Source organism: Salmo salar, chromosome 16, assembly GCF_965601325.2.
Source record: "Salmo salar chromosome 16, fSalSal1, whole genome shotgun sequence".
Taxonomy (NCBI): Eukaryota; Metazoa; Chordata; class Actinopteri; order Salmoniformes; family Salmonidae; genus Salmo; species Salmo salar.
This window is the reverse complement of record NC_138306.1, coordinates 64,367,191-64,384,812: the sequence shown is the minus strand read 5'-3', so window position 1 is coordinate 64,384,812 and position 17,622 is coordinate 64,367,191. Positions and strand designations below refer to the sequence as shown.

Below are 17,622 nucleotides of genomic sequence, written 5' to 3'. Positions count from 1 at the left end.
TTACCTGAAGAACAGTACAGATGCAAAGTTTGGTAACAGAATGATGTTTTGTGTCATCATTTTGTTACTGTGGAATTGCCCATTAGATCATAGATAAGATTACATGGAACTCTGCAGTCTCTTCGTTAATTCACTTTGCATCCGAGTGGGAACAGAACACTGTTGTTTATTTGGTTTGTTCTCAGCCTTGTCCTGGGTCCTGTTCATTAGAGCTTACAGGAGCAGAAGGTTTTGCAATGAAAAAAAAAAAAAAAAAAAAAGAGTGTTTCTTGTTTCTTACTGAACAAGTTCAGAATCAGATAGTACATCACTTAGTTTTGGAGTGCTCTCGGACGTTTTGTGCCCACTAAACAAGACCATGGAAAGCGTGAATGCAAGTGTGTACGCACATACACACACACACACACACACACACACACACACACACACACACACACGCTCACCTTTCTACACTAGCTTCACTATCGCCAACACAGAGGACTGATAACCCTTTTATGATTCAAAAAGTGGAAGCTGTAGAGTTTGTGACTATGCCGTAAGCTGTACGAAAACACATCATGAGTAATGGCTGAATAGACGTTTCCATAAACCAAACTTCTAAATGGATGTAGTCTAATTTTGGCGTCGTACCCCACCCACCCACCCACACAATGCTCTCTCACACACAACCAACTCCCTTGTGTGTGCGTGTGTGTCTGATGCATGAAGGACGGAGGGGCTAATAAAACAGTGGCAGCAGTGACACATCGTCTCAACAGCATCCTCCATAGAAACATATGACAGCCAGACAACAAACACAGACCAACCCATAATACTATTTCTCACTCTGCAACCTAATTTTCTCTGTCTCTCAAAACTACAAACTCCATCCTGACCCCAATGTAGATGAGAGCCTTCTCAAGTCCAAAAATACATCAACATCACAATGAATGTTTTTCTCCTTTGAGAATTCACTCGTTACAACAATGGTAACATTTTAGTCAAATCAGCTACAGGGGAAGTTAATAATAATAATAATAATAATAATAAATGCCAAGTAGAAGACGCTTTTATCCAAAAAGACTTAGTCATGCGTGTATACGTTACTTACGGGTGGCCCCCGGAATCAAACCCATAATCCTGCCGTTGAAAGTGTCATGCTCTACCAACTAAGCAATACAGGATGAGTAACAGTCTTACATTAAGTTGTAAAATGCTGAATTTCCCCTTTAACCCCACTATTCCTGTGAGTTTGGTAGGGCTCATCTGTAGTCTCCTGGGGGGGTGGAACAAAAATTAACACCAAGAACAAAAAACATTTAGGGAAGCCTGCTGGGTTAAGAAAAGCAGTGTGAGGTAATGACTCATTATAGAGTGGGTCCCATATTCCCAGCACCACTAAATTGTCCCCTGGGAAGTGTGCGCGAGCGTGTGAGCATCTCAAACTAAGGCTGCTACAGATGACAGTGGCTTGTTTTTCCCTTACCATGCACACATGAGTCTAGTCTATAACATTTAACACTGACTAAATTTAGAAAGTCTGCTTCAACAGCTATCAACACCCCTCATCATCTCCCCCCCCATATCACAATACCCCCCACTGTTCCTGTGGGTGAGTCCCCCCCGGCCTTGGGTCCTGTTCTGGAGAGGAAAATAGATACGGGTGTGGCTGGACTATCCCAAATGGTAGGAGTAGGCCAGACATTGTTGGTATTACTGCTCTCAAGTGCTTTGATTGCCTGTGCGACAAAGCAGGCAGGAGACGAAGCAGGTAGGAGAGCGTGGATGAATGAATAGTGGCTATTTCAGGGCACATGGCAGTGCTCATTTTCTTTTATTTCACCCCTCTCCATCCCCTCTCCCCACCCCCATCCCCTCTCCCCATTGCCCCTCTCTCTCCATCCCCCTCTCCATCCCCTCTCCCCATCCCCATCCCCTCTCCCCATGCCCCTCTCTCTCCATCCCCCTCTCCATCCCCTCCCCATCCCCTCCCCATCCCCTCTGGGCAAACAGGCCTCATCCGTCATGCTCAGTCAGTCAATGAAAAGGGCCCATTTGCACAGTGAGGGAGGGGCAAAGAGATCATTAAACATGGTCTGAGAACGTCATCAGTTCATAACTGTAAGACTACTGTATATGGCTGGTAGGCTACAACCCCATACAGCGTGCAAAAAGCAGAGTATCGTCTCCACACTGGTTATGAAAGAGATCCATTGACAACGGCAACAGTCTAAAGTACATTTGGGTGTGGATCACTCCTGGTCCGTATTCAAAAAGCGTCTTGGAGTAGGACTAATGTTCTAGGATCCGTTTTTCCTTATAGATTATAATGAATAAGATCACATGGACAGTGAGGACCTAATCCTAGATCAGCAATCCTAGTCTGAGACACTTTATGAATACAGGCCCTGGACCCTTTCTGCTCGGGAGAGTAAATCGAGAGGAACTTACTCCAGGCCAAGGTGGTGTTCATTAGGGCATACTGTAGACATGTTCTGATGGTACCCAAAGGTTTAGTGCCTAATGAACATGACCTTGCTTTGATTCAACATCATACAGTACATCAACATCCCCTGGTAATATCAACGGGAAAACCGCACAAATAACATGCAGCCTAGATATAAATCAACAAAATGCATACAATGAAGCAGAGATCCAATCCAGCGACATTTTGCCATCTTTGTACCATTAAAGAAAGCTAGAACAATGCACTTCCTACAATAAGCAGATAAAGGGAAGGATGGGCAAGTGGGAGAGAGGAAGACAGAGATGGAGAGATGATAGGGGAGGGAATGGACCATTATAATATGAGTAGGGGGAGGGCCAGACTGACAAAACAGCATCAGTCAAGTACAACTGACAGCCAGCAGACAGAGAGGAAAAGAGGAGAATAGAAAGAGTAGGAGGAGAGGATCACTCAGTGACTCTGGCATACACAGCCAATTAAAACAGGAGGAGGGAGAGAGAAAGGAGAGAGCGAGAAAGCAGACTAACAGAGATATAAAGGAGAGAAAACGAGAAGTGAAGAGAGAAAGAAAGCAAGACAAAGACAGAGGGAGATGGGAAAAGAAAGAAAGACAAAAGAGAGAAAAGGAGAGAGAGGAGCTGGCCAGCTGATATGTTCCCACCCAGAGGCAGCAGCTAGAGGTCAGCAGCTAGAGGTCAGCAGCTAGAGGTCAGCAGCAGTCACAGCAACAGCCCTACCCCCATAGCAGCCACCTAACTGTGGAAATGCAGAGCCTTCAGAAAGTATTCACACCGCTGGACCTTTCCCACATTTTGCTGTGTTACAGCCTGAATTTAAAATTGATTAAATTAAGATTAGTGGCACAATCTATACAAAATACCCAATAATGTCAAAGTGTAATTATGTTTACAAATTCATTAAAAAAGAAAATCTATAAAAAAAGAGTCAATAAGTATTCAATCATTTTCTTATGGCAAGCCGAAAAAAGTTCAGGAGTAAACATTTGCTTAACTAGTCACAATATAAGTTTCATGGACTCACTGTGCGCGTGCAATAGTGTTTAAAGTGATTTTTAAATGACTACTCCCATCTCTGTACCCCACACATACAGACAAGAGTAAGGTTCCTAAGTGGAGCAGTGAATTTCAAGCACAGATTCAACCACAAAAGACAGGAGGTGAGGTTTTCATATGGATTGTAAAAAGGGGCCCCTATTGGTAGATGGGTATTATTATTAATAGCCATTATTATTATTATTATTATTATTATTATTCATTTTACAATTTGGATTGTGTATCAATACACCCAGTAACTACAAAGATACATGTGCCCTTCCTACCAAATCAGTTGCTTGAGATGAAGGAAACTGTTAAGGGAGTTCACCATGAGGCCAATTATGATTTTAAAGAGTTTAAAGACCTGTGATAGGAGATAACTGACGATCGATCAACATTGCCGTTACTCTACAATACTAACCTAATTGACAGAGGGAAAGAAAGAAGCCTGTACAGAATGCATCCTGTTTGCGTCAAGGCACTAAAGTAATACTGCAAAAAATGTGGCGAAGAATTAATACAAGCGTTACGTTTGAGGCAAATCTCTTCATATTGTCAAGATTGGTGGTGGCTGCATCATGTTATGGGTATTCTAGGGAGTTTTTGGGGCTACAATAAACAGAATAGAGCTAAAATTGCTTGAGGAAAACCTGGTTGTGTGCTTTCCAACAGACACTGGGAGACAAATTCACCTTTCAGCGGGATAACCTAAAACACAATGCTAAATATACACTGGAGTTGCTAACCAAGACAACATTGAATGTTTTGACTTAAATCTACTTCAAAACATGAAAATGGCTGTCTAGAAACAATCAACAACCAACTTGACAACTTTTTTTAAGAATAATGGGCAAATATTGTACAATCCAGGTGTTCAAAGATTATTAGTAACTTACCCAGAAAGACTCACAGCTGTTAATCGCTGCCATAGGGGATACTAACATGTATTGACTCAGGGGGTTGAATGCTTATCTAATCAAGATATCAGTATTATATTTTCCAATAATTAAAAAAAAAAATTGGTTTTTCTTCCACATTTGAGTATTTTGCGTAGATCGTTGACAAAAAAACAACAATTAAATCATACTTTATAACAAATAAATGTGGAAAAGGGGTGTGAATACTTCCTGAAGGCGCTGTATATGATCATCATCTAGCTTGTGATCTTGCTCGATTTGATTGTTTACTGTATACTCCGTGCCACTGAGCTGTTATGTAGCTCTGCTAAATGGCACATAGTATACAATTCATTTCTGTTGTGCATGGTCCTTGGAAATGCAAATTAGTATGGAAATGTATGATGCAGGAATAAATAGGCATTTATGTATGATAACCACTAGCTCTGTAACCATAGACTATCTGATATCAATGAAATTATTAAAATGTATTTATAAAGCCCTTCTTACATCAGCTGATATCTCAAAGTGCTGTACAGAAACCCAGCCTAAAATCCCAAACAGCAAGCAATGCAGGTGTAGAAGCACAGTGGCTAGGAAAAACTCCCTAGAAAGGCCAGAACCTAGGAAGAAACCTAGAGAGGAACCAGGCTATGAGGGGTGGCCAGTCCTCTTCTGGCTGTGCTGGGTGGAGATTATAACAGAACATGGCCAAGATGTCCAAATGTTCATAGATGACCAGCATGGTCAAATAATAATAATGGCAGTGGTTGTCGAGGATGCAACAGGTCAGCACCTCAGGAGTAAATGTCAGTTGGCTTTTCATAGCCGATCATTCAGAGTATCTCTACCGCTCCTGCTGTCTCTAGAGAGTTGAAAACAGCAGGTCTGGGACAGGTAGCACGTCCGGTGAACAGGTCAGGGTTCCATAACCGCAGGCAGAACAGTTGAAAGTGTATCATTAATATCCTTGGGTAATGAGTAACATATAGTTCAGGTTCATAACAACCATCCGTTTGTTCATCGTGGGCAAGTATCATTTCTGGGTTTGATTTTCAAATTTGGCAATCATCATTAAACCAATTTAGACAGAGAAAGAGACTACTCACTAGGTTAAAAAACAGTCACACACACAATAGAAGTGCAGTCACCCAGCACAGACATAACCCATTAATGTGTTAAAAGTCCTCAATCTCCTTGCAGAGTAACACTAACTTGGCAACTAGGATATCGGCTCAATAACAACGTTGCTGTACGTTTATATTTGTACTATTCGGTCTCTCTTTTTACTAGCTATCCTAGTATTTAAGCATCAGTGTCTAACCGTGGTGTGTCCATAGTAGACATATTGTGCATAACACACACCTATTAGGGAACAAAGAGCCCAGTGGGTATAGCGCTGTCCAATCCACACCCGACCTGTGCACAGGCTCATCGTCTCCCTATAGGCAGACAGAAAGACCGACACCACAGCACAGATCCCAGAACAGCTGGGAATGTCTTCATTCATCCCAGCAGCCCCAGCCAGCTGCTCCAGCCAGCCTCTGACCTCTTGACCTCTGGCAGCTGGCTGGGAATTGGTTATTGGCACATTGCACACACTTACGTGGGCTGAAACACATGCGCACAGGCAAAATACACAGTCTTGTCTTGTTATTCCTCCTGACTCTAGCAACTGTCGGTAGTATGTCACTCTGTCCATTCGCCTGTCTGTCATCAGCAGAGCCACCTCACATCCACCACGCCACCTCCAGCTTCCCGGCCATTCCGCACCGTCCATCTCTGGCGTACCGTAATATTCAGGAATGCCAGCCTGCCCCTGAAGGGTGTGAGTCACCCCTCCACAACATTCACATGGAATTTGGGACGTACCCACATATACACGCAAACAACAATACTGTTCCCCACTAGTTCATTTCCAGCTCCAGAGGGCTTACTCTCCATCTTCAAGAGTCAGATACCCTCACCACCAAAGGGGATGGTTAGCTTTTAAAGGACAGACGCACACACACACACAAACAGTCAACGTCACGCACACACAGTACACACGCAAACACACCCTCCGATAGGGCACAATACATGTTTTTTTTTTATCATCTCCATGGAGACCATAGCAACAATAGCATCCTGCCAGTCAGAAGCAGACCTGCCAACCCTGTCCAACTTTTTAGAGTACCAGACGCACGCAAATTGGAGATTCAACCCGCGCGCGTAGTACTTGCCGAATTGGGGTTCTTTCCCAGCCCCCTGCTCACGCGGTTTGTGAGTCTGATCGCAATTATAGAATTGTACCAAATCAAGCCCATAAAAAGGTTGGAATACTTTGACAACATTCCATTTACACCTATGGTAAAAGTCACTAACAAGGTCTAATAACAAGTTCATTGTTTAGACACAAAATGTACAAACGTCTTATCCACGATAATCTTTTAAAACTCTGATATGATAAGAACAACAAATGTTTGAAGCAGAGCCTTCGTATCAAATAAACATGTTATCCATAATAAAAAGGAAAAAGCTATGATAGGAAACAGTGGGTGAGAACAAATATTCTGGAGATCTTCAAAATGTTCAGGAAATCATCTCCTAGACAAATTTGCCTGGTAGCTAGCGGATTTAGTCTTACGTAGCAGGGCATCAGGGTAGACTTCTCTGTGGCAAACAGTTCCTCTGGCAATCATCGAAACCTTTTTGGTAACGAGGGCACTCAGCATGTATGTACTGAGGGAGGCTTTGTACTGGGTTTTGTTTTTGGAGACAAGACTGAATATTCGTTCGCATTGCTATGGAATATGACCAATATCCCCAGCATCACAGCCGAAAGGTGTGAGTAGACCAGGCTGCCCCCCCATTTTCATTGTTCCCGATTTCTCCCCAGGCCTGATCCATGTGCATGTTGACCAGACTACGCTCAAAGGTTGTTGCCTGATAGAGTCTAAACTCATCTTCCACCAGATCAACAGAGGCTCCCTCAGTAATAATGCAGGGAAAGCGTGCCATGAAAAAGTTGAGGGATGAGAACTTGTCAGTCTGCCTGTTGGCAATGTCAGCAACCACTGCATGCTGGAGGAGCACATCTCCAAATGGAAATTTCAGCAACATGTAGTCTACTGCAGAAGAAAATACATTTCTGACATCTGCAGAGAAGGTCTTCAGATCCAGCTTGCCTTGGCTTCCTAAGGAGGTGCGGGTGTCCTGGCCAATGGACAGCTCCTCGTCAGAAAGCTGGTTTTGTCTCTCCAGGTAGAGTGTAGGCTTGACACCACTCCTTTGTTTTTTTTCATGAGCACATGTGCTTAGACAAACATTACGATCACACCTGGTTCAGTTCATTCCTCTGAAAAGGTATTTACAAAACATAAATAAAAAGATTCATACTGATAAGTACAGAACATATCAAATAAATATGTTTTGTGGAATTAGCACAGATTGTATGTTTATTCCATTACATGTACGGTGTAGAATGGAGATAATTATCTATACTGTTTTTCTTAGCACATGCCCACAAGTTTAGTCTCTATAGTAGAGTAACGCTTGTCACCTCCCACACAGGGCCAATCAACATGGCCAGCTCACAAGTATAGGCTTTTTAGACACGGTTCCTAATCAACACTAAAAGCAAAATCACTTTGAAAACATAATAACAAAAACAAAATGATCGCATCCACACAGACCGCAAACAGGCTACACAAAGCTTAATTAAGTAGGCTACCGCAAAGGGAATCTGAACGCTGTTCTCTAGAAGAGTCCGGTGTTTCAGCCTATGTAAAGGTGCCAATTGGATTTCTTTGCAAGCGCATACATCCTTTCAGATTTCCGCAATTGATAAAATCTCAAATCTAGTGCAAAGGAATTTTAGAAGCGTTGCGTCTATAGCTAATATCGGACACTCATTCTTCATCGCGCAGTCTTCAAAACCCCCAACTCCATTTAATGCCAAGATGTTTATATTCATTTTTGATTATACTTTTGTAATGGTTTTTGTTCCGTGTGTAACAGTGTAGGTTCCGTCCCTCTCTTCGCCCCAACCTGGGCTCGAACCAGGGACCCTTGCACACATCAACAACTGACACCCCACGAAGCATCGTTACCCATCGCGCCACAAAAGCCGCGGCCCTTGCAACGCAAGGGGAAACCCTACTTCAAGTCTCAGAGCGAGTGACGTCACCGATTAAACCGCTATTAGCGCGCACCACCGCTAACTAGCCATTTGACATCGGTTACATAATTATCATAATTACTGTTACAGTCTATCAGGTCGCTTGATCCTCGTAATGTTAGGTGGAAAATACAACTAACGGGACGCAGAATTAAATGTATATCACACTCGCACAAATGCGACCAGTTATTTGACGTATTTGCATTTAATTTCTTTCACCAGCAAACGCGAGTGAACTGCTGGCACTTTAGAGCCCACTGCATGTCCATCTTATGTTCGCTAACGTTAGTTTGAAACAATTAGTGTTTACCTTTCCACATCGCACTGAGTCGAAAGGGAATTTGTCCATGTGTTTAAGCACAGCTGACAGTCGGCGAACTCAGCATCACAACACGAGGAGGGGCAGACACCGGGTAGCTACGTCAAATAACGATGCATTCATCTCCATGTCCGTTGACAAACTCCGTACATGTCTGTGTTACAACTCGATAATCGGGATGTTAGATTGTTTTTATTTTAATAAAAAATAAATCCACTGAGTCAATCAGGCCCTATTCATTTCTGCGTACTTTTAACTCGGATCTTGTACATGGACAGATAATTGCGTAGTTGGTACATAAAATGCGTTCATGTTGGCAGGTCTGCCGTAGTATACGTCTATAGTGACACACTTCACTCCAAACCTCCCCTAGTTAAGAGTAGGTACAGATCTAGGATCACCTTCCCCTCCCCAATCTTGTACATTAGTGGGGGGGAAAATGCTAAACTGACCCGAGATCAGCGTCTAGATGCAACTTCACCCTACATACCCTTCGAGGAAGCTGGAGTATGGGTTGGTTGGTATAAATTTCAGGCCTCCATCCCACTTATATACACCAAAACACACTCCAACTAATTAGCTGACCTAGACAAAAATTAATAATAATAATTTAATTTTTTTTTTTTTTTTAAAACACTCCACGATCACGAGTGCTTCTTCCCAAACAAAACAGCTGCTGCGTAGATTGAGTGTGTGCTGTGCGCAGATGAGTGCAGTCGCATGCACTCGAGCACACACACACCCACACACACACACACACCACACACACACACACACACACACACACACACACACACACACACACACACACACACACACACACACACACACACCCACGAGTGACAGGGCAGAGTGGGGCTGGTACCGTAGGTTTTGTTTACTATAAAAAGGTCCACTTCAGATGGCTGCTTGTGCGCATGTGTGAGATGCTCTGCAAGTCAACCCTCATTCTCACAGTGAAAGCATCTCATCCTCAAGGAATGAGTATAGGTCTCTAAATACACTGACATGGCGCATGACTAGCCTGCCCCCTCACCCCTATTTGTCACACAATCTTTCCTACCTACTATTTTTTCCCCCCTCCTACGGATGTATTTGTCTTTATTTAGACAGTTGTAGACGTGTGACAGGAATGTAGGTTATAGAAGGAACAAAGTGTTAGGGGTAGGATTCCATGTTGCTCCTGGACACAATGTGCTTTGTAGACTGCAGCACTACCGCTGAGCCACACTGCTTCCTACCTCCTCTGATATCTCTAGGTTCTTGGCGACCCAGCATTAAGACACCTGATCTGACTTATCAAAGGCTCAATGATTAGTTGGGTGTGTTAGTGCGGGGCTAGAACCAAAACGTGCACCCCTCTGGGTCCCCCTCGAGAAGCAGAATTGGGACACACACACACACCGCTATGAGGGCAGACAGTGTGACAGCCAGGAAACACGAGAGAGCAAATTCTCCACAGTGGTGATGGAGGGGACAAGACAGAGCAGGACACAAACTCTCAAAGCATGCGTGACAATTCACTTCAACACTACTTCTCCACTTCCCGGAACAGGCCGGTGCGGGGGAGAAAACTTGTTCATTACACCCCTCAGGCAGCCACACAGAGACTACACCCCAATAGCACCCTATTCCCTACATAGTGCACTACTTTAGTCCTGGTCAAAAGTAGTGAACTATGTAGGGAATGGGGTGACATTTGGAACACAACCAAACATCATTCGAGTCCACCCCTTCACATGGTTCCACTTTAGCCTGACTGGAATTATCCCAGGCCCAAAGACAAGATCCTGGCCTTAACTCCTTTTTCATTTGGACCTTATTTACGAGGCTAGCTCAGGGAGGCTTCTCTCGTCTGGGCCCCCCTGGCTGTGTTTCATTCCAGGAAGATGTTCCCTCCTTTCTGCCCTCGTTCACTCCCCTTCATGGCTCCCCAGTCGCGCAGCGGTCTAAGGCTCTAAATCTCAGTGCAAGAGGTGTCACTACAGTCCCTGGTTTGAATCCAGGCTGTATCACATCCGGCTGTGATTGGGAGTCCCATAGGGCGGCGCACAATTGGCCCAGCATCTTCCGGGTTTGGCCGGGTTAGGACGTCAATGTAAATAATTATTTGTTCTTAACTGACTTGCCTTGTTAAATAAAGGTTCAATAAATAAAATATGAGAAAACCGCTCCACCCAGTTTCCACCATATTGCTTTCAAATATACAGTCCTATTAGATCTGTGAAGGGGAGTGAATGGAGGGCAGAAGGGAGGGAAACATGCTCATGGGATGAAACGCAGGCCCTCTCTCCCAACTCCCTCCACTGTCTGGCCTCCCGTCTTTCCTGGGTCTCCTCTTCAACTTATAGAAATAAAAACACCACGCATGGAGCAAGAGCATTGGAATAGAATAACAGAACATTGACTTGAATGGGAATGGCCATTCTAGTAATTATATTTCTATGAGCAAGAGCCTCTCTTTCACTGTGGAAATTCTGGTTCCAATGGCTCACTGAGTTAGAGCATGGTACTGGGGTTGTGGGTTCGATCTTCTAAAATGTCCATATTCTTATGAATTGCAATAGGAGCCAATGTATTGGCTAGCCTGGTAGTTGTAGATTGGTTTGTGCCGTCTTGCCAAGTCATCAACTAACATCTACGACCACCTAGCCATGTAGCGGTGGCTGATAACTGACTAAACAGCAAGCTAAAGGAAGGCGTTAAAAGTGCATCTTACCTCTGGTGTCTCTCTCCCTTTGTCCCACTCAGGTCAAAAAGGTCAAATGAAGCCAATGCAACAGTCAGGACCAAGCTTTTATGTCCTGGAGAGAAGAGAAGAAAAAATATCAAGCAGATTTGATTCACCATCTATTTTTGTTTTAAAGTGGAGACAGAAAAGATGGCTGAAATTCAGCTCAGCAAGGGCCATTACTGAGTGAAAAATGGGACCTATGGATCGATGATGCTTGTTCTCATAGTGCTGTAGAGAAATCACACGGACTGCGTCGCTGCGGAGAGAGACAGAGAGAGAGAGAGAGAGAGACAGAGAGAGAGACAGAGAGAGAGACAGAGAGAGAGACAGAGAGAGAGACAGAGAGAGAGACAGAGAGAGAGACAGAGAGAGAGACAGAGAGAGAGACAGAGAGAGAGACAGAGAGAGAGACAGAGAGAGACAGAGAGAGAGAGACAGAGAGAGACAGAGAGAGAGAGACAGAGACAGAGACAGAGACAGAGACAGAGAGAGACAGAGAGAGACAGAGAGAGACAGAGAGAGAGACAGAGAGAGAGAGAGAGAGAGAGAGAGAGAGAGAGAGAGAGAGAGAGAGAGATCAATCTTACCGCCACAGGGATTACCTTCAGAGCAAGCCTGGGTGTGGAGTGCTCTGGGTTGAGCAATTGCATCAAGCTAAGAAACTAACACACGCACAGTGGCAGGGTAGCTTGAGACAAAAAAAAACACACACACTTAAATGAGGAGCAATGCAGATATTCACATTGAGTCACATACCAAAAACTACAAAGCTAATCAAAACCCTGACACATTATGATTCACTAATCACCAGGCATGTCCCGTATGCTGATTCAGACGAATATGTCTCATGTCCAGAAAGAATGCTGACTCATATGTTAAACATGATTCAAATGAATCATATAGATGGAAGATTAGGCTCACGTAAAAAAAATGCTGACTCTTGGCCTGGCTGGTCAACCTCTAGCACACGTCTACAGTGTCGGAATAGGTTTGAATTTGGCCTAATGCCCTTTGACACAACCTCTGTATCTTTCCCCACGGTCTTCCTCTATCTGTTCTTTATTTTTTACTATTTTCTACATTGTAGAATAATAGTGAATACATCAAAACTATGAAATAACACATATGGAATCATGTAGTAACCAAAAAAAAAGTGTTAAAATATATTTTATATTGAGATTCTTCAAAGTAGCCACCCTTTGCCTTGATGACAGCTTTGCACACTCTTGGCATTCTCTCAACCAGCTTCATGAGGTAGTCACCTGGAATGCATTTCAATTAATGGGTGTGTCTTGTTAAAAGTAAATTTGTGGAATTTCTTTTCTTCTTAATGTGTTTGAGCCAATCAGTTGTGTTGTGACAAGTTTGGGGTGGTATTCAAAAGATAGAGCTATTTGGTAAAGACCAAGTCCATATTATCGCAAATAACCAAAGAGAAAAAAATGACAGTCCATTACTTAAAGACATGAAGGTCAGTCAATCTGGGAAATTTCAAGAACTTTGAAAGTTTCCTCAAGTGCAGTCACAAAAACCATCTAGCGCTACGATGAAAGTGGCTCTCATGAGGACCGCCACAGGAAAGGAAGACCCAGAGTTAGTTCATGAGAATAACTGCAACTGTGTGTTATTTCATGTGTTATTTCATAGTTTTGATGAATTCACTATTATTCTACAATGTAAAAAATAGTCAAATAAAGAAAAACCCTTGAATTAGTAGGTGTCCAAACTTTTGACTGATACTGTATACATTTTTATTTTTAATACTGACTCATATGTTAAACATTATGTTCAACATGATTCAAATGAATCACATAGAGGGACCATTAGGCTGGTGTGAAAAATGCTGACTTGTTGTGTGGTGAACAAGGCCACACGGTGGGTGGGTGTTTGCCTCTGAGTACACACACTCTAGCCTTCGCTATCCCAGCTGGCCTCAGCTGTCCCTTTGTAGAACAACTGTGCAGACGGACTGTCCACACGAAGCATGTGGCTCCCACTCAAAACACAGGGGGGTGTGTTCTTTCATGGTGTGTGTGTGTGTGATACACACACAGACATGAAAACACCTCTCACTAACACACACACACACACACAGTTAGCATCTGTTTTTGACACTATCACTCAGCTTGACTTACAGTGAGTGATCAAGCCTTCTCTGTGTGATATCTGCCCAGCAATTATGCGTGTCTGTCAACACTGTGACATTGTATTGGAGGTGACATGTAGGTTTGAACAGTTGTATGCGCTGCAGTAGCAGCGGTGACGCCCAATGCGGCAGCCGCTTCTCTCTCAGCACACAGGAAGTAAACAAGTGTGACATCATTATCCCAGGTGCTAGAGAGGGAGGATCTGTGCTTAGGGAGTGGACATTTCTCCCAGGATCCAAAAGAGCAGGACCTTAATTGTCAATCTCTTACACTGGGTGCATTCTAAGTGCAGGAGTTGAGTTTCAAGGGCCAAAGCCAAGGTCAGAGAATCAAGTCCTCTATTTGGGATAGGGTTGAAAAACTTCTCACAGTACCAGTATTTATCCCCTAGAGCAGCTAAGGCTGCACATTTTGTCTCTGTTGATTTCCATTCAGACAAGTGTTGATGTGTACACTTCTGCGCTCTACCAAAAAAAACTAAATTTAGGGGAAACACTGCTTCCTGTACTGTATATTCAAATCTCCCTGGGATACAGGTGTTTCCTTCTCCCGCCATACTTCCTGCTCTGGCCCAATCCCACATTTCCTGTCTGAGCAGGAAGCGGGAAAGAGGGCACTATGCAGAGGTGATGTCAGAGGATAATAAAAACTAGTATTGTTACATAGAGGAAAGTGAGAGAGAAATTGGGAGTGTACAGTAAAATGGACATTACCCACAACGAAAGCAGTAGGAGGCAAAAACGTGTGTGTGTGCGCATGTGCGGGCGACACGTCCAAACCCGTGACCTCCACCACACAGATCACATTGTATTCGCAGTAGTCAGGACATCCGTCCCATTTCATGACACAGACTCTTGCCCCGCTAGTGAACGGACAACTGTACTGTTTAACGCAAGATGGAGGAGAGCCCGTCTCTCATCAGAGATGACATTTATTTTGGAAAGATTGCAAAATATGACCTTTTCATTCGAGACAGGATAAACACGCTGAACAATAATTTAAAAAAACGCAACACGCAACAATTTCAAAGATTTTACTGAGTTACAGTTAAGGCTGTAGTGGTCACGAAATTTAGTCAGCTGGTGATTGTCAAGACTTGTCGGTCTCACGGCAATTGGCCGTTAATTAACCAACACATTTAGCATCTCCTGGCTTCCACACTGATGCAGACATTTGGAACATCAACATTTTAAAAAGTCTAATAAATCCATGTAATAAAGCCAACACCTTCACAATAAATACATTATTTTAGACAGGTCTAAAGAAGCATGATATGATGATACGCCGCAGCCCGTCTGGTGTTCAACCTTCCCAAGTTCTCTCACGTCACCCCGCTCCTCCGCTCTCTCCACTGGCTTCCAGTTGAAGCTCGCATCCGCTACAAGACCATGGTGATTGCCTACGGAGCTGTGAAGGGAACGGCACCTCCATACCTTCAGGCTCTGATCAGGCCCTACACCCAAACAAGGGCACTGCGTTCATCCACCTCTGGCCTGCTGGCCCCCCTACCTCTGAGGAAGCACAGTTCCCGCTCAGCCCAGTCAAAACTGTTCGCTGCTCTGGCACCCCAATGGTGGAACAAGCTCCCTCACGACGCCAGGACAGCGGAGTCAATCACCACCTTCCGGAGACACCTGAAACCCCACCTCTTTAAGGAATACCTAGGATAGGATAAAGTAATCCTTCTAACCCCCCCCCCCCCCTTAAAATATTTAGATGCACTATTGTAAAGTGGTTGTTCCACTGGATATCATAAGGTGAATGCACCAATTTGTAAGTCGCTCTGGATAAGAGCGTCTGCTAAATGACTTCAATGTAAATGTAAATGTAATGATGAAAATGTAGTCCATTTCAGAAGAACAGAATAGCATACTCGGAGTTGTTCTTACATTAGGTCCTGATGTGGCTATGCTAAATGGCTGTGGGCTACACTAGTTCATTTAGCAGACAAGATGTGCTTAGAATTCCGTGGCATTATTGTATAGTATGAAGAATACAATTGAACAAAGCTTAATAAAATATACATCTTTTCTCCAAACGATTTGAGGGAGTGTGCACATGCGGCTATTCTGTGTTGAGCGGTTAACCTGTTGGGGATAGGGGGCAGTATTTGCCCGGCCGGATAAAAAACGTACCTGATTTAATCTGGTTACTACTCCTGCCCAGTAACTAGAATATGCATATAATTATTGGCTTTGGATAGAAAACACCCTAAAGTTTGTAAAACTGTTTGAATGGTGTCTGTGAGTAAAACAGAACTCATATGGCAGGCAAAAACCTGAGAAGATTCCTTACAGGAAGTGGCCTGTCTGACCATTCCTTGAGCTTCTTGACTCTGTTTATTGAAGACTGAGGATCTTTGCTGTAACGTGACACTTCCTACGGCTCCCATAGGCTCTCAGAAGGCGGGAAAAAGCTGAATGATGTAATTCCAGGCCCAGGCTGAAACACATTAGCGCTTTTGGCAAGTGCTCTATCAGAGGACAATGGGCGGAGGCGCGTGCACGAGTCGACCCCATGTTTTTATTTTAATTCGTCTTTGAACGTAAACACAGATTCCCGGTCAGAATATTATCGCTTTTTTACGAGAAAAATGGCATAAAAATTGATTTTAAACAGCGGTTGACATGCTTCGAAGTACGGTACTGGAATATTTAGAATTTTTTTGTAACGAAATGAGTTGTGCACGTAACCCTTATTTACCCTTTCGGATAGTGTCTTGAGCGCACGAACAAAACGCTGCTGTTTGGATATAACTATGGATTATTTTGAACCAAACCAACATTTGTTATTGAAGTAGAAGTCATGGGAGTGCATTCTGACGAAGACAGCAAAGGTAATAACATTTTTCTTATAGTAAATCTGACTTTGGTAAGTGCTAAACTTGCTGGGTGTCTAAATAGCTAGCCCTGTGATGCCGGGCTATCTACTGAGAATATTGCAAAATGTGCTTTCACCGAAAAGCTATTTTAAAATCGGACATATCGAGTGCATAGAGGAGTTCTGTATCTATAATTCTTAAAATAATTGTTATGCTTTTTGTGAACGTTTATCGTGAGTAATTTAGTAAATTTTTTGTAAATTCACCGGAAGTTTGCGGGGGGTATGCTAGTTCTGAACGTCACATGCTAATGTAAAAAGCTGGTTTGAGATATAAATATTAACTTGATTGAACAAAACATGCATGTATTGTATAACATAATGTCCTAGGTGTGTCATCTGATGAAGATCAAAGGTTAGTGCTGCATTTAGCTGTGGTTTGGGTTTTTGTGGCATATGCTAGCTTGAAAAATGGGTGTCTGATTATTTCTGGCCGGGTACTCTGCTGACATAATCTAATGTTTGCTTTCGTTGTAAAGCCTTTTTGAAATCGGACAGTGTGGTTAGATTAACGAGAGTCTTGTCTTTAAAATGGTGTAAAATAGTCATATGTTTGAGAAATTGAAGTAATAGCATTAAGGTATTTGAATAACGCGCCACAGGATTCCACTGGCTGTTACGTAGGTGGGACGATTTCGTCCCGCTGACCCTAGAGAGGTTAACAAAGAAATAGGTAGTCTTATATGCTTCATTTAGAGTTAATGTAACTTAGTTGTTCTACAATTGTTGGGCTATATGTTTTGATTTTAATACATTTTAAGGCTGCATGATGCGACAAATGATGATTTGAAAAAAGTTGCATAAAAGGCATGAGCTCTGCTTTGTTTTATGCGCAGGCCTGTACACACTCATCAGTCTCTCGTTCAAAATTTGACAAGAAATTGATAATGCCTCGAATTTCCCGGTGGCATCTCCTTTGTGGCCGTAATGCACCTTAAAAAAAAACATACATGCTTTTGTTGTGCCCTACTCCCTGAGTGCTGCGT

General features: G+C 43.2%; 1 protein-coding gene across 9 annotated transcripts in view; it reads right to left on the bottom strand.

Annotated features, from left to right (window-relative positions):
* LOC106574363 (uncharacterized) overlaps window positions 1–17,622 on the bottom strand; it is an 82,491-nt gene that overhangs the window by 46,290 nt on the left and 18,579 nt on the right. For 5 of the 9 annotated variants that reach the window (XM_082962818.1, XM_082962815.1, XM_082962821.1 and 2 more), the window contains exon 2: window positions 11,595–11,679. The gene's annotated coding sequence lies outside the window, so the exon portion shown is untranslated. Of the gene's footprint in view, window positions 1–11,594; window positions 11,680–11,789; window positions 11,866–17,622 lie in introns of all 9 variants that reach the window. The other 4 variants (XM_082962819.1, XM_082962816.1, XM_082962820.1 and 1 more) reach the window with 2 other exon arrangements.